The sequence below is a fragment of the Martes martes genome (assembly GCF_963455335.1).
Source record: "Martes martes genome assembly, chromosome: 16".
Lineage (NCBI taxonomy): Eukaryota > Metazoa > Chordata > Mammalia > Carnivora > Mustelidae > Martes > Martes martes.
Genome location: NC_137904.1, coordinates 14,407,040 through 14,430,966, shown reverse-complemented (window position 1 = coordinate 14,430,966; position 23,927 = coordinate 14,407,040).

The following is a 23,927-nucleotide window of genomic DNA, read 5'->3' as shown; positions in this document are numbered from 1 at the left end:
AGAAGCTGTTCCCCACCTTGTCCTTGAACAACTGGAGTATTTTGGTTTGTAATGATCTGTGTTTGGTTTTTGTCCCCATTTTTGGCATAGAGCTCCGAAAACCCTTGGAATTTGCCAAGTGACAAGAGCAATAAAGGTGTCTTGATACTCCTAACAAACCCCTTTCAACCACACGTGACTTTATGTTAATGAGGGGACGTTCAGAAAGCCCCAGGTGTTGGAGGCTGCTTGCCAGGGGAGCCAGTGATGGGATTGGAGCGTTGGAACTTCAGTCTCTGCCCCTTGACCTCTGAAGGGGAGGGGCTGGAGGTTGGATCAGTCACCAATGGCCAGTGATTTAATCAGCTTTGCTTATGCATTGAGGCCTCCATAAAAACCCAAAAGGATTGGGTTCGCAGAACTTTTGGAGGTACTGAGAAGGTGGTACACTCAGACTGAGGAGGCTCTGAGTTTTTTTTCCCCAGACCTTGCCTTATGCATCTCTTCTGTGGGGCCGTTCTGAGTTCCAGCCTTTAAACCCGTATTCTAGTAAGGAAAATGTTTCTCAGTTCTTTGAGACCCTCCAGCAAATTCATGGAAACCAGGGAGGAGGCCATGGGACCTTAGATCTACAGCAGGTTGATCAGATCCGCAAGTCACAACCTGGGCTTGCCCTGGGCCTCTGAAGTTGGGGGACGGGGCTACAGTCTTAGAAGACCAAGCCCTTAATCTGTGGGATCTGATGCTCTCTCCAGGGAGTGTCAGAATTGAGTTGAGTTGTAAGACCCCTGGCTGATGCTGGGGAGAATTGCTTTGTGCTTGGGAAAAACCACACACACGCATTGGAACGGGAATCAGAATTACATCAGTATATCAACTTGGGGAGTCATTTCTGCTCTGCTCCATCAGTAAATGAGAGGGCTGGATGAGATGACCTATAGGGTCCCTCTCCGCTGTCTTGCTTCTGTGCTCAAAAATCCGCCTTATGTGACTCTGAGCAGCTTTGTCAGCACTGGGGGTAGCCAGGCCTGGATTTCTCAGGTGCTGCCTGGCCGGGCTCTCCTTTGTACATGGGCGAGGCTGGTAGCTTCGCTCTTACCTTCCTCTAGCTCTCTCCTGCTCAGTTGGCCCAAGCTCCAGACTTTGGAATTAGCTTTGGTTGCTTATAATGGAAAAATCCTAGATGGCAGAGCTTTAAACGAAATGGAAGCCTTGACAAAGGCAGAAGCTTGTCGTTCATGTTCAGAGATAGTCCGACTGGTGGGAAGGCTGTACCTGGGATCAAGGACCTAAAATTCCATCACAGACCTCTCCTCCCCGTTCCCCCAACAAAACTGTCATCGTTACATTCTAAATAGAAGAAGGGAATGATTTCCTAAATAGATGATGTCTGTTGGAGAAAATTCTCCAGGAATCAAGTTGTACATGCATCTGTCCACATCTCCTTGGCTCAAGGTAGGGACCGTGGCCACACTGAAGTCGGAGGGAGGCTGGGGGCTGTCATCTTTTAGCACAGTGGCAATGGTTCTGGAAATGACCTTGTCCTCTCCATCTCCCGTGATTCTGGTTTCGAGGGCGTAGAAGTGAGTTGGGCCCCAACCCTGTTCCCCTCTTCTTTGGAGTGGTTTGAGTAGGTAAGATCGAAATTACCCACTCCTTGACCGGGTGTTCAGCTTCCCGTCGAGACCCTCTGAAGCTTGTGTGTTGTTTTGCTCTATGTTACGGGGCCGTGATAGTGTCGGGGGCTGGATTTTAAATTCTGATTAAATTTACTTCACTGCTGGGTCTTCACTTTTTAAGATTTTCTTTTGTCTCTTTGATTTATATGGTTCTAGAAATTTTTTTAGGAAACTCCTTTTTTCACTCCTAAAATTGGTCATTTGTTTCTGTGCTCAGTTTGTGATAGGTTTTTCAGGGATTTGTCGATTTTATGTTTTGTTTTGTTTTTTTCAAAGAACCTGTATTAACTTTGGTGCATCCCCTTCTTGCTTATGGTCTCTCTTTTGCTTTTATGTTTATATAAATATAAATATTTATAAGTGTTATATGTGTTTATATATTCATTCACAAGTAATATATTTCTGTTTATTTCTGGATAGTATATTTTCTATTCTGTTTGATTTCATCCTGCTGTTTTTGTTTTCAAGAGAGAAATGGGTATGGGATTGCCTGCTCGGGTAGGTTTTTTCTTTTTCTTTTTTTTTTTTCCTTCTTTTTAAAGGAAAAAGAACCTTTTTTTTTTTTTAAAGATTTTATTTATTTATTTCACAGACAGAGATCACAAGTAGGCAGAGGCAGGCAGAGAGAGAGAGGGGGAAGCAGGCTCCCTGCCGAGCAGAGAGCCTGATGCGGGGCTCGATCCCAGGACCCTGAGATCATGACCTGAGCCGAAGGCAGAGGCTTTAACCCACTGAGCCACCCAGGTGCCCCGAAAAAGAACCTTTGTGGCTGTGGATTAAGCACTGAAAGATCTAACGAAAGTGAACAATGGATTGCCCAGACCTACAAAGGGGTGGGAAAGGATAACACGGAGGCTGGAGGAGAGGAAGCAGAGTGAGCCCTGAGACCGTAGAGGCGAGCCATCCGTGAGAACAGCCTGGCAGAAGGAGGACAGGAGCACCAACGTGAGGAAGGGTGGCAGGGGGGGACCCAGGCGCTGAAGGCAGCAGAGCAGGAGATCGGTGTCATGTCGGGAATATTTTTATGTTTGACCTTCAGTCCCTGCGTCAGTCAGGTGTGAATTGCCCGAATCTAGTGTAGGTGGAACCCTCCGTGGCCAGCAAGTAAAATGTTTCCTCCGCGTCCTCTGCTGCGGGGACTGCAGACCTGTCTCCTGTGTGCCGCACCTTCGCTCCCTGTGGATTTCCTGGTTCTGAAATCAACATTGCGCCACCTGCCTTCCTCCCTCCTCGCCCGGGATCCGGGCTTTGTCCTCTGTCTCTGCCTTGAGTCGCGTCCACCTCGGAGCCCACTTCCTTGTGCGTGCTGACCCCTCTCCTGCCCTCCCCCAGCCCTGACTAATCCTTGCCCCGCCGATGCCCTCTGGTCTGTACTCATCATGCCTCGGTCTCCCCGGGCCACGCTGCCCTTTGCTGCCCCCCCTCCAGCTGCCCATGGCCTGGCGCATCGTGGGGCCGGGTGGGGAGGAGGCCGGCCCCGTTTCCTCTGGGTATGGCAAGGGTGAGAGGCTAGATTTGGAAGCAGATGCACCGGCCCCGGGGCCGGTGGGCAGGCAGGCAGGAGCCTTTCTCAGATGGCCTCAGTCCAGACAGAGAGGGGCAGGGAGGAAGGAGGCAGAGGTTTTAAACAGCTTCTGCCATGTCAGCAAAGGAGGAGACTGAGCACCGTGAGCTCCTCATGGGCAGGGATCAGGGGTAAAGTCAGCGTGTGTTTGCAGAGGTCTAACCTGCAGCATTCTCTTTCCCCAATGCGTGTGGCATCCCTGAATGGGAATTTAGGGAACAAAGGGCAGGGTGGGGGGGCTCTCACAGGAAGGTAGCAACCTGGAAGCTGGGGAGGCAGGGCTTGGAAGGTAACAGAACCCACCCCAGGATGGTGCACATAGGGAGGTTCGGTGAGCCTCGCATCTCCAGACTCCCCGGTCCTCTTGACTTCGTCCAAGGGAAGCCCCACCTGCTTGCAGAAGCCTCACTCCCTGGCCACATTACACTCTAGCAAAATGACCTTTGCAAAAACCATCACCGACAGGCCACATCGCCTGAATCTGTCATTCAGATGCGAGGCACAGTGTTTTTACCGTGCCCTGACCGCCATCTTGCTTCACTGACCACAGGTTAAACGATGACTGGCCATCAGTGCACGTGGTCATTGCCACTGTCCCAGGCTTGAGAGCATGCTCAGTTGTCTGCAAAGCCTGGGAGGGACCAAGGAAGCTAGACATTTCTAGAGGGACAGGAGTGAGGGTGGAGAAGTTAGGAGTTTGGAGGTGGAGCAGTGTTGGAAGGCAGCTCTGATACAACAGCTAAACCAACCCATAGAAGTGAACAGTCAGTTGTCCATTTAATTGTGTGTCCACATGACATAATTTTTTCCACGTGACGGTAATATGTCCACATGGCAAACCAACATAGTAGATTTAGGGCCTCCGCAGTCTTACCCAGCAGGGCTCCTTCCTGGTAATTTCATTGTCCTTTGGATGGAGGGTCAGTGGGACCAGTTCCTAGGGGACCAGTTTCAAGAATGCTTATGGTGGGGGTGCCTGGGTGACTCAGTCAGTTGAGCATCTGCCTTTGGCTCAGGTCATGATCCCAGGGTCCCAGGATCCAGTCCCGAATTGGGCTCCTTGCTCACTGGCATGTCTCCTTCTCCCTCTGACCCTCCCCCATCTTGGGCTTTCTCTTTCTCAAATAAATAAAAAATTTTTAAAAAGAATGGTTATGGTGCCTTCTCCAGGCATGGCAAGCTAACTCTTGGACGTCCTTCTGGTCCTTCAGGGACCCTCAGCTTTGACCACTGACTGCCTGGAGAACACAGCCACATCATTCCCCATTGAGAGAGGGGGAAAGGTGTCCATGTGATCCAAATCATTGTTATAAACCAAGAGTGAGACCTTTATGCTGCCATTCAGAGTTTATTAACTCATACTGCAACCGTAGTATTCATTTTACAAAAATTATAAACCCTGGGAGTCTGAAGGAAACGCAACACTCAGTCCAGTTACCACGTTGTATCCCCTTGCGATAATTTTGGTGTGTTTGTTCTGATCGATTTTCTCTGTACCTGTGTGTGTAGTTGTCTTTAAAACCAAGTTGGGGAGGGGGGCGCCTGGGTGGCTCAGTCGGTTAAGCATCTGACGTCGGCTCAGGTCATGATCTTGGGGTCCTGGGATTGAGCCCGGCATAAGGGCTCTGTGCTCAGCATGGAGTCTGCTTGTCCCTCTCCCTCTGCCCCTCACTCCGCGTGTGTACTGCCTGTCTCTGTCTCAAATTAATAAATAAAAAAAGTTAGGACAATATCATATATAGATAGTTTTGTAAACTTTCCTCCATTTGACAGTACTATGACATACACGCGCAGAGGTGAAGGGACAAGCTGTTGATGGGCACATCACTTATAATAGAAAACACTGGAAGCGACTTAAATAAAAATACAGAGAAGACAGAAAGGGCAGATTTCAGGGGTTCCTTCAAGGTGGAGGTCCAGGCTATGGGTAGATGGGGAGAAAGGTCTTTCACGTTCCACCCCGTGCTTTAAAAATGCTGTGGTGACCTTTGCAAAGCAGAATCAGTCCTTTATCACAGAAACGGTGACTGTTTGCTTCGAATCTGTCATGTGTCATTTATTGTCATGTCTTTTCTCCTTTAGCATTTAAGAACTTTGCATCCTGAAACCTTCCTACAGGATGATTTCTGAATTTGGAATCATGCTGGGGAAGGCCTTTCTGATTATACATTGTGTTCATTTTTTTTCACCCTTGATTCTGTTATTTTTTTTTTTACAACTGATTCTGTAATCCAATTGGTATTTATTTTTCTGTGTGATCTAAGTGATGGAATGCTTCCAAATGGATAACGTTGTCCCAACACCCTTTATTAAACAATTAACTGATCCGATTTTGTATATTTTAAATTCCCACACATGCTTGGACCGCTTACTACTAAAATTTGTCTACAGTTGGGGGGTCAGTGTGTCATCAAAAGCCCAGTTAGGGGCCCATCGATGCTGAAGACTGGAGCAATTCTTGTGTGATAACTTATCTAGTGTAGCCTCGGTGTTAAATGAAAGGGGCAGCTCTAACACAGAACCATAAAGAAAAATAATGAAGTGTGGCTAGGAGGCTTTGAAATGTGCAGGGCAACATATGTGGGTAAGAAAGCCCCATTGGTGCGAGCACTCTGGGCAAAATGCAAAACAAAACAAAACAAGACCAAAAGATTCCCCCAAGCTGCCTTCAGGAAAGGGGATTTCACTGTAAGTTCCCAGCATTGGACACACTCAGTGATGCTGACCCCTAGGGATTAGTTAGGTGTCACGGCAGCAAGAACTGAGCCACCATTGGAAGCCCAGAGGCCACATCTGCCATGTTATCCTGTCTTTCCCTACAGATGGGGCCATCAAAGCCACTGGCCCCGATGGGTCCAGCCCCAGCTAACTGTCCTCTCCTGTCTAAAATCCCAAGAGAATGTGCTTAGTCCTAAAATCATCACCACCCAACATCAATTCTGGCTGCAGGGATGGGAGTTGTCTGTGGGGGTGGCTGTTTCCAGAGGTTTTAGGGCCGATGAAACCAGAAGACTACTGAGCATGGCAGATAAAGGTCCTTCCTCTCCGCTTCCCTACAGGTCCCCTGAGAGCTATGGTTTTCTGCTGTTTTTAAAATGCAGCCAGACTATATATAGAAACATACCAAGAGCTAGCCTGAAGAAACTGTGAAGTAGGGGAGGGTTTTTTCCCCCCCGCATTTCCACCCTCACTGTCTTCCGCGGTACAGGCTGCTTTGGAAGGCACTTTGGGGATTGCCAGGATTTCTAAACTTCTTAAAAAGCTGTGATAATATGGAGGTTCTGCCTGTGAGCTTTGCACTCCAAGTGGGGTCATCATCTGCTTCTCTGAGCTTTGTGACCTTGGACGGGTTATGTAAACTCCCTAAACCTCAATTTCCCCATCAATAAAATGATGTTATTAATAGTCCCGTCATCAGGGGTTTTGTGAAAGTTAAATGAAGGTCAAGTTTTAACACACCACAGGGTTTTTGAGAGGGCTTAATAAATGTTTCTTTGGGAGGGGGGGGTTAATGAGGAAGGATGTGCATTTTCCGTGTATCCCTGTGCTCTCCCCAGATTTTGACATTTGCTTTCTGTAATTGTATTCTGAATATAACCTATCATTAGAAGTAGAATAATGAATATACCTTTTGCAGGAAAAAATCTCCTTTCCCCACCTCTTGCCAGATTTTCTTTAAAAAAAAAAAAAGGTTGCCCTGCTTTTCTGAACCTGGACTCCATGCTGCTAATTAGCAGCAAAGCCATTTCTGAATCTGAGAGCGGGCCTCTTTTTCCCAAGCCCCTAATAATCCATTTCCTGCCCCTTCCTGGGGAAGCTTGTTCTTACAAGGACCTGGTTAAATCCTTCCTGCCAAGCCCTGAGTGGCTGATGACGTCTAAGAGGATAACATCTTAAGCCACTGAAGGATTGACCATTTCATTGTGGCATTTCAGGTATTGCTTCCCAGCATTTTGCAGGGGCCTGGAATGAGCTACCTTGAAATACCAAAAGTTACCTTACATGGGGCTCAGGACCATAATGACATGGGAATCCAGCCCCTATCCGAGAAGGAGAGTTTATCCTTTTGCTGGTTCCTGCATTGGCCAGAGCCCAAATGGTCCACTTGGGTGCATGATCTGCTGACTTGGAGAAAGATTTGGAGAACCTGCAATTCAGGACAGATTAAATATTTATTATTAATGTTCAGCTTAGAGAGTTAGAAAGTAATATTTTGCCAAAAAGCCAGAGGTACATGTCATGGACTGAATACCCTAGCACACAGTGTTCTTCTAGCTGCTGTTCCTGGCTGACTGTGACTCAGCTTGAGTGTGGCCAGTGCCTGATCCACAGTTCCATGTGGACCCCGGGGACCAGGACGTATGGGAAGTGGCCGGAGGCCAGATAAGATACAGTAGGTTGTCCCCTCTCTCCTTCCGCAGATGGTACCATGCTGTGCTTTAAATGTCTGTGTTCCCTCCCAAATTCATGTGTTCAATCCTAACCCCCAATGTGGTGGCATTTGGAGGTAGAGCCTTTGGGAGGTGATTAGGGCATAAGGGCAAACCCGTCATGAATGGGGTTAGTGCCCTTATGAAAGATCCCACAGAGCTCCCATCCTCTCCTGCCATGCGGGGACCCAGCCCAAAGATGGCGGCCTGTGAACCAGGAAACAAGTCCTCCCCAGGCACCAGATCCACTGGCCCCTTGTTCTTGCACTTGCCAGTCTCCAGAGTTGTGAGAAATGAATTTCTGTCGTTTGTAAACCACCCCGCCTCTGGTATTCTGTTATGGTGACCCAAATGGACTAAGACAGATGGGGGGGGACAGATCCCTGCCCATTGCGTGTCTGCTCTCTGAGCGGTTTTCCTACCAGTGGTTTCAATTCCTGTGGAGCAAAAATAGGACTTCCTAATGCAGCTGTTCACGATGGTGGGAGAGCCTGGAGCTCGCTGACTTTTCTAGAAAATGACCCATGCCCCTTTTCTTCTAGAACAGGGGGCCGTGGCTGCTAAACTTCACTTGCGTTTGTTGTTCATGTTCCTTGTTTATGTCCCGCCCCACGCCAAAAGGGGCTTGTGAGTTGATGTAGCAGATATCATCCGATGTTGCTAAAGACTGTGTCCAGTTTTGGACAGATCCAGTTTTGGGACTGGGGTCCCTGCTGAGCATGGTATGCTCAGCCACTATTAGTGGATTGGGATCTGCTGCCGCTTACCCTGTCTGTCCCGGTATCACTGTTGTTACGTGTGCTCGGGACCCCGCCGGTTCTCCCTTCGATGTATTTTGAGACGACAGCACTTACTCCAGCTTGGAAGGAGGAACAGGAGTAAATCCTTATGCCAAGTCTGTAGTAAGCCTTTGGCTCTGTATTAGCCCACAGTGTGTGGGCACAGGATTCTTCTGAATGGAAACTTCCAACCAAGCCTGCTATGCTAAAAACACCCGTGTCAACCGAATAGAGGAAATGTGTGTAGGGCTGCCATGTCTTATTCCCTCCCTTTACCTGCCCTGCCCTCCTCTGTCAGTTGTGTTGGGACCCCAAAATCCCCCAAGCCCAAGCAGGGCCTCCCACTCACCAGCTCTTCAGGTGCCCAGGAGGGAAGACTCGGAGAGCCAGCGGGTTCCTGGCCAAGTGTGTGGTGACCCTACCGGTGTACGAGAACTCTAGCATCAGATCAGACTAAAACAATCTTCCCAGGGCCCCCATCTTGGGTTTTACTTGAAGAATCAGAGACGGGGACATTGTGGGGAACTGGGGAAAAAAAAAACCAAAAAACCATGCCAAGGACAGGGAGCTCCTAGGGGTTGAGTCATGTCCGCACCCAGAAGGTGTTGAAGTTCTAACCCCAGTCAGTACCTGGGAATGTGAACCTTACTTAGAAATAGTCTTTGCACATGATCAAGCTGAGATGAGGCCATCCAGGAAAGCCCTAATCCAGTGTGCCTTGTGTCCTCATAAAGGTGGGACATTTGGACACAGAGGCAAACACACATGCCTAGAGGGAAAAAGGTGTGCAGACACGGGGAGATTGCCATCCACCAGCCATGAAACACCCGAGATGACCAGAAGCTAGGAGAGAATCTCCCTTTCGCCCTCAAGAGGAGCCAACCCCTCCAACACCTCAGTTTCATATTTCTGGCCTCTTGACCTGGGAGGCCATACTCCCTGATCTTGAGGTTCCCCCCATTTGTGATACTTTGTTGGGAAAGCCCCAGGAAAATGGTCCAGGAGCTTGTCCTAGGTCCCAGTAAGAAGATCTCCCTCCCCTCCTGCCTTGAACCTACTGCCTCATCAGGTTGGGTCAGACCCGGATGACTGTCTTCCCACCATCACTTACAACTTTCAGATTGCTCTCCTGCCCACGTTTCGGGTTAGCACCCAGGACCCAAACACTGTCTCTCGACTCCTGTCATTCCCTCTTAATGCTCCCTGAGGGTCCCGTTTGTTCTTTGTTCTGTCTGCCTCTGCCGTCACTTGTTTTGAGCAGGTAGAGTAAGACACGCAGGCATGAAAACGATTGTGAGGCAGGAAGGCACTTTTTTGTTATATTCAGAGCTCCCTAGAGACAGGGCTCATGGCACGCCACACAGGGCCACACAGGGAAGCCCCCAAAGCAAGGTGAGCAGGCGAAGAGAAAAGGGGGAGCTGTGGGCGGGAGCCTTGACTTAGTTTAAGTGGGAAAAAGTGGGCAAAGCAAGGTAAGCAAGTAGTACAAACATGACTGGATATTTTGGTGGGCTCTGGGTTATAGGGGCAGTCCTGTCCCTGGGGTGATTAGGGCTGAGGAACTAGTGTCCCTATTTCCTCTAATAAAAAGGAGGTGGGTAGTATAGACTCAGAATTAGTCAGTTTGCCTATCAAAGGCATGTGGGTAGGTGACTCGTTTGTTCTCTTTAGGAATTAGTCAGCCCTGGAAATGGTGGTTCTGGTCCGCAAGACCCCAAATGTCGGAGCATCAAGAATACAGAAAAGAAGAAAACGTCGTTAATATATGCATTATCCAGTTGTACAGGTTTTTTAAATGGCTATTTCCACCCCTTCCAATTCACACTTTAGAGAATCCCTGATAAGTTAACAAGCCTCCTGACAAATGTATTCTCTCCAGCATTCGCAAGATAGACTCTGTCTCTTGTCAAAAGACTGTCCAGAAACTCTAGCCTTGTTATTTAACACCAGACATCCATGGACCCTGTTGTTTAATTTCCATTTCTGCTTTCTTTGAAAGCTATGACCTTCAGAGGAAAGCAAAATTGAAATGCCACCAGGAGCCTCCGTTTTCCTTCCAGAAATTCCAGCATCCATCTTGTAGATGGATACCTTTCTTTTTTCCTCTCCTGGTTATTTTCCTTCTCTGTCCTTCTGGTGCTAAGCTGTGATTTTCTTCAGGAAACCACTCCTCCCCTGCTCTGGGTCCATGTGTGGGGTTGGTTCCACCCTCAGATTTAAGGGTGGGATGTGAATCGAGTCCAGCTGAAATCATTGGTTTAGGCAGAGCAGGGGAACCAGATTGGACAAGTCCGCTGGCATTTTAGTTTCTTGTTGCTCTAAGAAAACCATAAATGTGGGGACTTTAAACCAACACGAATTTATCATCTTACAGTTCTGGAGGTCAGAGATCTGACACAGGTCTTTTTATTTTTTTAAGGTTTATTTGTTTTGCAGAGAGAGAAAGCAAGCACGTAAATGGTGGGGAGGGGCAGAGAGAATCTCAGGCAGACTCCATGCTGAGCACAGAGCCCAATGTGAGTCTCGATATCATGATCCTAAGATCATGACCTGAGCTGAAACCAAGAGTCAGATGCTCAACCAGCTGTGCCACCCAGGCACCCCTGACACAGGTCTTCCTGGGCTAAAATCAAGATGTTGCCAGGGTAGTCAAGAGTTCCTTTTGGAGGCTCTGGGGTTGGGGAGGAGTTAGTTTCCTTGACTGTTCAGGCTTCTGGAGTGCACCCATGTTCCTTGGTGGGTGTCTTCTTCCTCCCCCTTCAAAGCCAACAGCGGTGGGTCTCATGCTTCTCACTTTGCATCTCTGACCCTCTGGTAGTCCCATCTCTTTCTTAACCTCTCTTCTGCCTCCTCTACCACTTTTAGGGAACTTTGGATTACCTTGGAGTCTCCTGGATAATCTGGGATAATCTCCCCATTGTAAGGTCCTTCGTGCATCTGTGAAGTTCTGTTTCCCACGTTAAGGGAATATGTTCACAGGTTCTGGGGATTAGAGCATGCAGATCTTGGGGGGTTGGGGATCTGCCTACCACAGTGAGTAAGATTCATTCTGTGACATTTGCTGGGTCTTTCGGGAAGAGAATCTTGTTCTGTTGGCATTCAGGAGAAGATAGGCTTTAAAGCTGGAACTGCTGGCAGCTGTCTTGGAACTCTGAGGGGAGGGTGTGTTAGAGAATGGCGCACATGCTGAGCAGAGCAGACCTGAATGATAAGAGGAGCCAGGCCATGTCCTGATGGTGTCCTTAGGGCCACTGAAGCCCACTTAGAATTTTTAGTCATTGATTCATTCCATCATTACATGTCTCCTCCTTGCAAGATGAGACCCAAAGATCACACAGATGGGCGAGTCCCTCTTTTAGCCACAGGGTGCAGCCATATATTGGGAACATCTGGCTGATACCCCATGAGCAGAATTTCATGGTAGCCTGCTGTTCTAGGGGTGAGAATTCTGTTTCTTCCTAGCCCTTGGATCCTCATCTCTCACTTGCCTGTTAACGTCTCAGGTTCTCCTTAGTTCTTGCATCTGTGAAATGATGAGGTCAAGTGGACTGTATGTTCTTGGTATCTACATTATGCATGTTCATTAAATTTCTGCAGAATGGCCGAATTGGCAGGATCCTTTGAAAGGTCATTGAGCCCAATTTCCTCACTTAACTGATGAGGGAACTGAGACCCAGAGAAGCTAAGAAGCTTCCCCAGAGAACAAGGACTTCTGATCGCTAATCCCATTATACCATATTTCTGGAATTCCTTGACCTAGTTAAGTGAATTCCCCTAAATTTGTAAAATCTAATGTCATTCACTGAGATAACTCCAGACATTTGAGTCTCAACCTGAGAACTGACATAACATTTAGCATGTCTTCTTTTGCTAAGTGTGTTTTTATAAAATAAAATTATTGTATTACGCTAGCTTCCTCCCATTTTATCTCTCATTGACAGTCATTGTAGTGCCGAAGGAGTAGAGGTTCTAGAATCTTCTTAAAGCCACCCCTGAGACCAAGCAGAGATCTGGGGACAATGCCAAATCCTCAAGAACTATGAAAATTCTCCATCAAAGTATGAATTCTGGAGGATTCTGGGGAGGAGTTGGTCTGAGTACATGTCCTTGATGTCTTGTTTGAAATAGCTTGGTTAACAACAACAACAAAATGATGGCTATTCTGGTTACCTAATGTGATGTAACAAATTATCCCCAAACTCATTGCTTAAAGTAACGGTAAGAGGTTAGGCTACTGGTATTGAGTTAGGACAATGTCTGTAGACTTTTGGGGCAAAAAGGTTGTGATGAGAAATTCTCCATCAAGCCCAGTTACCATTCATTTCCAAGGTTAGCACATTAAAGTCTTGGATTGTATAATCATGTAACTTATCTGTTTATTACTCATGTAACTTATTACTTATTAAGGGCATGACGGCCTCAGAGTTTACTATCCATTCATTTAGCTGGGGGAAAACAGTTGGCAAAACAGCCCATCTGGTAGAAATCTCCAGAAACTGGAGGATAAGAGGGCCGAGAAGAGTGGTGAGTAGAGGATCCTGTGATGAATCTATAGTTTAGCCTGAACAGATGAGATCATTTTTACCAGAAATCTATAGTGTATGTTAAGTCATGATTCTTGCAACAAAATGGACAAACTGTAAAGGGAAAACGTTAACAGTATGGTGAAGTCAAATCTCAACCAAACTCAGGAAGGAGGGGGTGGGATTTGAGGGTAGGAGAAGGCAATTGGAAAAGTAAGTGTGTTCTAAATGTTTCCTTTCATAGGTCACGGGAAGAGTGAGGAGGTAAAGCAGCTTGGTGTAGGGGACATAATTATCTTCTGATATGTTAATAGAGGCAAATGGGCTCAGTTATGGTTTTAGAGGTAGGAACTTCCTTTATGAATTGAATTGGGGTTCTCCTCTCCTCCCCTGGGTAGTTGCCGTACATCGGGGAGAAAGCTTGCAGATTTCCATCTCATGGTCTATCTTCATCTGTTTGACCCCAGACAAACTGAGGTTTCGATTACTTTGCCTGGAAGCATTTTCTGTGTGAACTCTACCCCAAGAGGATCCTCTCTGCCCTTGCTTTGCACCTGACAACGTCAGCCTAGACCGCGGTCTGCCTAATTTCATGTATGACTGCACATCTACCTAGGAGCCTTCCCAGTGTGGCTTGGAGACTGAGTCCCACTTGAGAAAGAATGTGGGATTATGGGATGTGGGAGAAATGATCTAGAATGTGCACCTCCCATCCCCTAGGAAACACGATGGTAACAGTTATAAGAAGGAAGTAACAAAGCAGTTGCCGGAAGGGGTTCTAAGGGATGGGGAGGGAAGGCACCATAAGCATGGACACCAATATTTTGCCTAAAGGGGGGCTCTTCTCCCTTCTCATGGAGGTAGTCAAGAAATAGCACCCTTTTTAGCAAAATAATATTTCATTGCCCTCTCATGCCTGCCTGCCAGAAATGCCAAGGGCAGGAAGCCAGTGAAGAGTAAGTCCACGTTTGTGGCTGTCATAAATTGTCCCCAAGCCTGGGTAAAACCTGCATGTCACACAGGAACTCTACACAGGATATTTGGCCATTTTCAACGTCCTAGACTTAGACACTGGAGACTTAGACTTGCAAGCCACTTTCCGTTGGACTGGATCATGGGTTTATTTTTAACACTGTGCCCAGAACCATAGACCAGAAAAAGACCTTGGCAAGACATTGAGTCTGTCCTTAACTTCAGGGAGAATCACACTTAAACTCCACCCCAGAGGACCTTTCTACAATGACAGGTATCCAGAAAAGTGCTCTAAAGGAATCCACTTGTCCTCACGAAGCCCTTCTATGGACACGCCAGGCCCTGCTCTGTCAGTCTCCAGACCAGAATAGCGCTGTGGTCTCCAACAGACAGAGGGGTAAAGTGATTCGTGTAAACCATGCTTTTTACGCTATTCTTTGGCTCCAGGATCATGTTAGAATCTACCAGTAAGACCACAGAGGTCCCCAGACCCTTGGAATTCACAGTGACAAAGGGAGGGTTCACGTGGATGACGCGTTGTCCACTGGGGCTGCCAGAACAAAGCACCACAGACTGGGAGCTTAACTATTAGACGTTCTTTTCCTCATGACTCTGGAAAGGACATCTAAGATCCCGGTGTGGGCAGGGCTGATTTCCTCTGAGGCCTCAGTCCTTGGCCTCCCCCTGTCTTCACGGGGTCTTCCCTCTGTGTGAGCCTGTGTCCTACACTCTTCTCATGAGGACCCCAGTCATGTTGCATAAGGGCTACTGATGACCTTGAGGAATGACCTCTGTAAAGACCCTATCCCCAGATCCTGTCACATTCTGAGGTACTGGGGTTTAGGACTTCAATATATGGATTGCGTAGGGGTGGGGGGCCACTCTTGAGCCTTTAACAAATTCAAAGGTCGGATAGCACCAAGACCACATCCCAAAACCACTTTTGGAATCACTAGGGAACCCATACCACACCACACCGGTCCACATATGATGAATTGTGAGAAACTGGAAAATCAGAAGACTTTTAAGAGAAGACATTTAGGGGTGCCTGGGAGGGGTGCAGTTGGTTGAGTGTCTGACTCTTGGTTTTAGCCCAGGTCATGATCTCAGGGTCATGAGATGGAACCCTGCTCCAGTCCGTGCTCAGTGTGGAGTCTGCTTGAGACTCTCTTTCTACCTCTCCCTCTGCCTCTTCTGGTCATGCTCTCTCTCTTTCTAAAATAAATCTTTTAAAAACTCCATACTTGTGTGCATAAAAATATAAGTGTTTATAAATATTATAAATTATTAAAGTTAACATTAATTATTAAATAATATTGTAACATATAAATACTATATATTTGTATCTATATTCTTACCCTAATGGAGCATGGAATTATTTGTGGGACATAAAGAAATTCATATTTAAAGACTTACTATAATGAATATTAAGACATTCAGGGTTTAAATGTCTTGTTTTTCTGGAAGAGAGTGGTAATCTTGGGGCTCAGAAATGCCCCTGGGAAGGACTGATATTCTTGGAAGGACTGAAAGGAAGTAATGAAGAAGGAGTAGGGCTTGGATTAAAGATCAAAAAATAATGCCTGGATATTTTGGGAGCAGCAGGAAAATTCCCTTTTTGGGACTTAGGGAAAAAGTATCATTTGGAGAAAATGTAAAATCTACGCAATACTTCTAAAACTCCTCTTACAAATGTTTTCGTTTTGTTAACTTTAGCAATATTAAGACATGTTTTTTTATAACATGGTTTGTTCATAAATGTATCATATATGGATATAATCCAGTTTACATTATTTTGTAATACATTTTTGTTAATTTTTAAAGACTTTTTTTCCCCATCTTTTAAAGGGCAGTTTTAGATTTTCAAGAAAGCTGAAAAGCACAAAATTTCCTGTATACCCCCCATCCCCACACATGCATAGCCTAATCCATTTTCAACCTCACTCACCGGAAAGACACATTTTTTTTTTTAACCGAGGATAAACCTACATTGTAATCGCTCAAAGTCCACAGTTTACGTTAGATCCCCACTCTTTTTTTTTTTTTTTTAAGATTTTATTTGTTTATTTGAGAGAGCAAGAGAGAGAGCCCGAGCAGAGGGAGAGAGGAAGAAGCGGGCTGCCTGTTGAGCAGGGAGACGGACGTGGGGCTTGATCCCAGGAGTCCAAGATCATGACTTCCGCCAAAAGCAGGCACTTTAACCGACTGAGCCGCCCAGGCGCCCAGTTCGAACCCACTCTGGGTGTTGTTGATTCCATGGGTTTGGACAAATGTGTAATGATACACATTCACCAATATCGTATCATGCAACATGGTACTATCCTGTATTTTCACAGCCTTAAAATATTTTTTATTTTTTTAAATTGTGGTAAATTACATATGTGAAATTTACCATCTTAACCATCTTTAAATGTGTAACTCAGCAGTGTTGAATCCGTTTGTTTTGGTAGGCTACCCTCACCACCATCCATCCACCCTTCATCTTGCATACACTGAAACTATCCCCATGAACAGTTAACTTACCTGCCTTCCCTGCCCCTGGCAACTACCTTGGCACTACATTTTATAATAATTACTCTGTGCATTGTGGAGGAATTAGAAAATTTAAAATAGTAAGAGCAAAACAGAGGATTGGCTAGTAACATTTTGATGTATCCCTTACCATGTATTGTTACCCTTTTGTGTATCCATACATGTAACTTTTTACTGTTCCTATTGGCTTGTAGCCAGCTGTCTCCCTTAGTATATCTTCAGTAACTTGACATGATGATATATGTCCTCATTTTTTATATTCACATGGAATTTAAGTAGTCCCCTTTGGATTTTGGTGGAAATCATTGGGGTTTTTTCCCCAGTATGTCCAACGCCAAGGAGCTGGGGACAGAAGATTAAGTAGACGTGTAGACCTCCATGAACAATGCTCTGATGATCTTTCAGTCCTTTCTCCAGGATGAGTTCCTCCATTTCAGTTACTTCGAGGAAGGTTTTCCACATTTTGAGGCTTTCAAGACATATTGCCAACTTGCCCATTTAATGATTCCAGCAGCTGGGGATGGGCATGCCTGTTTTCCATCTCCAGGAGTCCTGGGGATTGTTCCTTAAAAAAAAACAAATAATAATGGATGGATGTGGTTCTAAAAAATCAAGTTGTAGGGAAGGACTTGCAATGAAAAGGTATCAGCCCTCCCACCCTGATGCCGTTCCCAACCCCGCTCTCTGGAGGCAATTGTGTTTAATGGCTTCTGTTTTTAGTTCCTCTGGTGGTTTGCCTCCCACACCGCTCAACAAAGGCTTATATTGCTAGTTCTCACTCATACCCCCACATACACACGTTACACACCATTGACTTCCTGTTGGGGAGAGGAGGCTTCAATTCTGACACCCACATTCCCCTCGGTACCCACTTTTTAAGTCCATGTAACGCCATTTTACTTGCTACATTTAAGCCACTCTGCTGTGGATGGTCTGGATTCTCTTAACTGGCTTTGGGGAGTGTCGATTCACCTCTCTCCAATCCTGGCTTCTCTCAACTGTTTTCTTTTCCTCTTCCCCTTTCTTCCCTCCCCCCCCCTTTTTAAAGATTATTTGGGGGGGGTGGCAAGAGAGAGCAGGGGGAGGGGCAAAGGGACATGGAAAAGCAGACTCCCTGCTGAGCTCAGAGCCTGATGTGGGGCTCAACCCCAGGACCCTGAGATCATGACCTGAGCTGAAATCAAGAGTCAGACACTTAGGGGTGCCTGGGTGGTTCAGTCGTTAAGTGACTACCTTTGGCTCAGGTCATGATCCCAGGGTCCAGGGATCGAGTCCCACATCAGGCTCCCTGCTCAGTGGGAAGCCTGCTTCTCCCTCTCCTACTCCCTCTGCTTGTATTCCATTTCTCGCTGTCTCTCTCTCTCTGTCAAATAAATAAAATATTTAAAAAAAAAAAAAGTGGGACACTTAACTGACGGAACCTCCCAAGCACCTCTCTTTCCTTTCTTTACCTCCATCCCTTCCTCTTTTTCATTCTTTCTCTCCTGGGATCATCATCATTAAGTCTTCCCTACTTTGTCCTAAGTTGATTATAAAAGTTCAAAACTCAATTAAGTGCTTATATGGCTACTTTAGTGTTGTGGATTGCAGAGCCCAGTACTATGTCAATGACATTTCCCACTTTGGAGACCTGATCACATAGAGGAGAATAGTGCCAAGGCTACATGGAAATCCTTTTTTTAACGTTCTACCAAATTATTCAATCATGCATCACTTTACTTTGATTCATATTCAAATCCTATCATTTTGGGGGGTATTCCCTCCCCGCCCCGGGATTGTGTGAATTACCCCTTTTCCTTTGTTCCTAGTGAGAGAATCCTATGCTTTCATACCTTCCAACTTACTCATTCCATCTATTATTTTGATGTGTTCTTCACTTTAGAGGCTGCTGAATTTTGATGTGGATTTGCTACTTTCTAATGCTCTTGCATCCTGGGCGTCCTTCTGCTGCTCTCAGGTTTAGTTCTCTCTTTTCTTACTTAGTTCAAGTTTTACCCTGATTTTTCTGGAGTGCATCCTTAAAGAGTTTTCTCAGAAAAGGAGGTTCTCTCCTTTTCTGTCTCTACAAAGGATTTTGTTTTGCTTCTGTACTTGGCTGACAAGTTACCATAGTACAGTTGTTGTTTTGTTTTGTTTTTATGTTGAAATGGATGCTTAGTAAGAACTTTGGAATTGTCCTGTTTTATTCTAGCATCAGTTCTTGCTTATAATTTCCACATCTGGTCTGATGGCTGGAGCTTTGGTGGTATCCTCCTCGCCACCAGCTTTTGAGGATCTCTCCTTCATTTCCAGGCTGCATCTGACTGCTCAGATCCTTGCACTTGGAGGACTTGAGTGTGTCTTCAGTTCTCAGAAAATTTCTGTCTGTCTGTCTCTCTTTTAAAATAACTTTCCATTCTGGGGCATCTGGCTGACTTGGTGACTGGAACGTGTGACTCTTGATCTTGGGACTGTAGGTCCAAGCCCCATGTTGGGTGTAGAGGTTATTTAAAAATAAAACTCTTAAAAAAAAGTAATTTCTCATTTTTTTCCTCTTCCCCCACCTACCCTACCCAATCCCCAGGGGACTTGTATTATAATTTACTTTCAGAAGTTTTTCGTGTGTCCTACTTGTTCTTTCTGTTCACCCTTAATTCCCAAGAGGGAATTTTCTTCTCCCTCACCTAATCCTCTATTTTATAGCCTTTTGTTATGCTAAGGGGGGTGCCTGTGGTGGTTTCTCCACCATTTGGGACCTTCTCCCATATCTCTGCCCTACCAAGCCCTCAGTGCCTACCAGTGCCACCCCCTCATGATGGCTGCAGCCCCCCTCCCTCTGGTGTCCATCCTGGTATAGCTTGGTGTTTTGTGAGGACATTAGGGAAAAGTTAATATGATGATTTTAAAACTGGAGAACTATGGGCAATTTCAGGAATAAGAAATAATTATGCTTTTACTCAGGATAAAATCAGTTGTAGGACGAGATCCCCCATGGGCAGTATATTAAGCTAGGATTGTATTGAGCTGTTGTAACAGAGAATCCACTTAGGATGGCTTTGGACAGAGTTTATCACTCTCAGAAATAAGTCCATGTTGTAAGTGGTGGTTGGGTTGGTGGTTGGATCAATGACTCAGTGATGTCAGGTCCATCATCTCTTCATTTCTCTCTCTCCCTCTCTCTCTTTTAAGATTTTATTTATTAGAGAGAGAGCATGAGCAGGGGGAGGGGAAGAGGGACAAGCAGACTCCCTGCTTAGGGGAGCCCCATCTGGGACTCTGAGATCATGACTAGAGCCAAAGGCAGGATCTGAACCAACTGAGCCACCTAGGCGACCCCCTTCCTTTCTCTTTGCCACTCCTTCATGGTTACAGGATGGCTGCCATCACTCTTGCCATCGTGTCTGCATTCAAAACAGGAAGAAGTGACAGTGCTCCACTGCTGTGTCCTGTTCATTTTTAGTGGGGAAGCAGAGCTTTTCCAGATGACCCTGTAGCACACTTCTGCTTTTGTCTCATGGCCTGGGACTAGGTCCCATGGGTACTCCAAATTTCAGGGGACACTGGGACCATATTGGCTTTCCGCCTTCTGTAGCAAAGAAGGTAGTGGTGGAGAGTGGAAGAGAGCCAGGTAACAGAGTCCACTGTAAGAAGCGAGGCAGGGCAAGACAGTGAGCAAAAGCAGTTGGGTCCAATTGTATCAAGGTTGCACTCCATGTTTTTTTTTTTTTTTAAGATTTTATTTATTTATTTGACACACACACAGATCACAAGTATGCAGAGAGGCACACAGAGAGAGAGGGGGAAGCAGGCTCCCCGCTGAGCAGAGAGCCCAATGCGGGACTCGATCCCAGGACCCTGGGATCATGACCTGAGCCGAAGGCAGAGACCCAACACACTGAGCCACCCAGGCGCCCTGCATCCATCTTAACAGGCATTTACAGAGTGTGGGCAGCCCCCTGCCATTTGAAAGTTCTCGTTGTGCCACTTGGCTTTTACAAAAGACCCACAGTAACACCTGTTTTTGCTAACCGAAAGGAAATCCAAAGCCTATTTTTGCATTTATGAAAAAAGGTGAAAAAAAAAATAGCATTCAGCATCGGTCTTGCAGCAAGCCCTTAGGGAGGCATCGAGAGCGACCCCGCCACCCGCCTTCCCAGGAACTACACTCAGCATCTCAGCGTCCAGCTGCCATAGCCTTGAACTCCGTCTGGGGGCATCTGTGCTTTCTCTCGATTCGTTTTGTGCTTCTGTCGGCAAGATGTGTCCTCAGATACCAGAAACACTGAAGGGAGGTTATTTTTTTGGATCTGGGAATGGCACATTTTTTTCGTGTAAATTCATGCTTCTTCCCTTTACCTCATTTCAGCTTATGAAAGGCTTCTCAGGACTGCTGTGGTTTTGGATGGCAAGGGAAGCCTGTGCTCGCTTTGTCTCAGGACTGTGCTAGGGCGGGGATGTTGCTGAGTCCCAGTGGGAACAAGGGAAAGTGAGGTGTACCTGGAGCATAGAGTTTATCAGGCAGGGCAGGGTAGGAGAGGGACAGAATGAAGGGCATCGGATGGCTGGGAGTAGAGGAATGGAGATAGCTTTAAAGGACCTTGAAGAGCTAAATTGTTGAGTCAGAGTGGGATTTTCCAGAACAGGGATTTTGAGGTTTTATTCTCTGCACCAGGGTTTCTTAACAGACTTCAGATCATCTGGAGGGCTACTTAAAACACAGACTGCGGGACCTCCCTCCCAGAATTTCTGACTCAATAGGTCTGAGCTAGTACTGGAGAACGTACATTTCTAAGAAGTTTCAAAGTGACGCTGATGCTGTAAATCGGGGGACTTACCCTTTGGCGTGTTGTACTAAGGCTGTGACGATGATAGTAATCTCATTTTCTCACCCCTCCCCCCAAAATAGGTATAATAACACCTAGGTTTTTTAAAGGAATGTGTGACTCAATAAACTATATTTTCTGTATCTTTGATGCTCCTGCATCCCCAGGCTCACTAACCTGGCAGATCCCGCCCCTCCCAGGGCCAGCTAGTTTCTAAAAATAGCAAACAACTAGCCTGCAAGCACATCTTTGAAATGCAGACCAACCAATCTTAGATCCTAAATCCTACCTCCACCCATCCACCCATCCTCCCTCCACCTTGTATCAGGCTCCTGCAGTCTGGACACTGTTCTCTGCCTTAAATCACCCAGGGCCAGGTAATGGACACCTAGAGACCACCTTGATAGCCCAGAGCCCCCCCAAATTATTCAAACTACCCAGTCCTAAAGCTGCTCAGTTGGCTCCCCTTTACCTCCCTTATTCCTTCCTATAAAAACTACTATCAGGGCTGTTACTCACACTTTGCCTTTGCTGTCTTTGCCCCCTGCAAGTGCACGCCCCCTGCCCCTGCCCCCCATTGTAGGAATCCGCAAGCATACATTTCTTTAGGGCTGTCAATTTCATGTCTTACCATATTCGATTGAAACAAATCCTGGATACATTTTAACACAGTGACAAAATGCTTGTAAAGCACTTAGCAGAACACACCCTAGGCATTAGGCAAAAGGGAGTTGGGAGGCATTTGGGGAAGAAAGCCTGAGGACAGCGTGAAGCATGCATGGGAGGGTGAGGACAGGAAGATGCAGACGTCACTCAATTGGGAGGATCAGTGGTAGTTCAGGGCTGAGCCCAGTGGGGCTCACCTGGAACTGTCCAAACAGAAAGGGAGCAACGGCCTGAAAAGAAGAGGATTCCGCAGCTCTGGGGGGTGTGGCCAGTTGGTGACCTCATGACTGAAATGGTTTGTAAGGAGACTCTCTCTGCCTGAACAGCAGCTCACTCCTTCACTCAGGGACTCCTGTAATGACAGCTGGGAAGTCCTGATTGCTTTAGCTCTCGGTCCAACTAAATGTCTTTCTGTGATGAGGCCAGAAGTCCTAGGTGGCATATCAGGAGAGATTTTTCCCTTCTGCTTCTCATTTCCTAACGCATATGCGGCATGTGGTGTCCTGCAAAATATAGTTTTGTTTTGTATACAGTTGGGAAAGAACGGACTAGCTCACATTAAAACATTTTATTTACTGCAGGACTTCTCAGAACCTTTAAAATTTTAATGAGACTCCAGTAAAGGAGAACATAGTATTTGGTATTTCCTTAACTTAGCTGTTGTCCACAGGACCTTTTTCTTCAGTGCCTTAGGAGTCTTTTTTTCCATGGAGCACATTTTGGGAAGTGCCACTGGGACCGTCCAAGCTCATGACAATGCTGATGACATTCAAGATTTTTTTGTAGGTGGTGTTGATTGTTCTCCTGAAGCTCATTACTAGAACAATGCACAATTTTTAGACCAGTTTGCCAGAGCTCTGTTTTGCTTTAGTCTGTTGATGTAAAAAATAAAAAAGACATGACTTGTACCCAGATGTCACCTACACAGTGCTTGTCATCCTGTGGAATGACTCATCCCCTGAAAATGGTAGATAGTGTTCATTGTCTTGATAATGGACGATGCTCTGCCTTTCATTTACAAAGATGAGGCCAAAAATACCAGGCTTCCTAAAAACAGCATCACCTGCTAGCACCCCCCCTCCTTTCCCTGAAGATTACCTTCCATTGGTCAGTCTGTAAGGCTCTGTTGAAACACCTTGGGAGTGAAGGAAGGAAGTCTCAGAGGAGTGGAAAATTGGGCTGACTTCCTTGTTCCTTTCGAACTCAGTACTGATGAGTCTTTCCCTCAGTAAAACATGTTCTAGAATGTTCTTAAATCCTTTGGATCTTCAAATAAGTTTATGACCCCAAGTTTTTAAGAGCAGACTTGAGCAGAATTTGTCTCTAGCACAAGACGCTTCCCTTCAGAGGACCAGAGCTTGTTGCTTTCTCATCAGCTGGGTAACTATGGTGTTTTTATTGGTTATTTTAGTTTACATGTAGTTGATGTGTGAGTAATTCCTCTAGCTAACTGGATGGTCTGAAACTCAGCTTTCTTCTAAGCAAAAAGTAGGAAAATCTTCAAAGAAAATGTGTCCATATATCTATATCTATATAAAATATATCTATATATATAATATATATCTATATATATAAAATTCATATGTACTTAAACATATATATATGTAATTAATGACATTATGGGATATATTTTATGTTTATAGATATACTGTATATATGTAGTATATGATATGTGAGGGGTGTGTGTGTGTGTGTGTGTATTATTACTATTTTTTTTACCCAGAATATAGAAAATCTGATGGGCATAATTTTTTTCAAAAGATTTTTATTTAATCGAGAGAGAGAGAGACCAAGATAGTGAGAGAGCACGAGCGGGGAAGAGGGAGAAGCAGGCTCCCCGCTGAACAGGGAGCCCGACTTGGGGCTCAATCCCAGGACCCTGGGATCATGAGCCGAGCCAAAGGCAGATGCTTAACTGACTGAGCCACCCAAGCTTGATGGGCTTAATTTTTTGGTTTGTTTTTAGTCTTGTGGGATTGGGGTAATCATTCCTAAAATTTT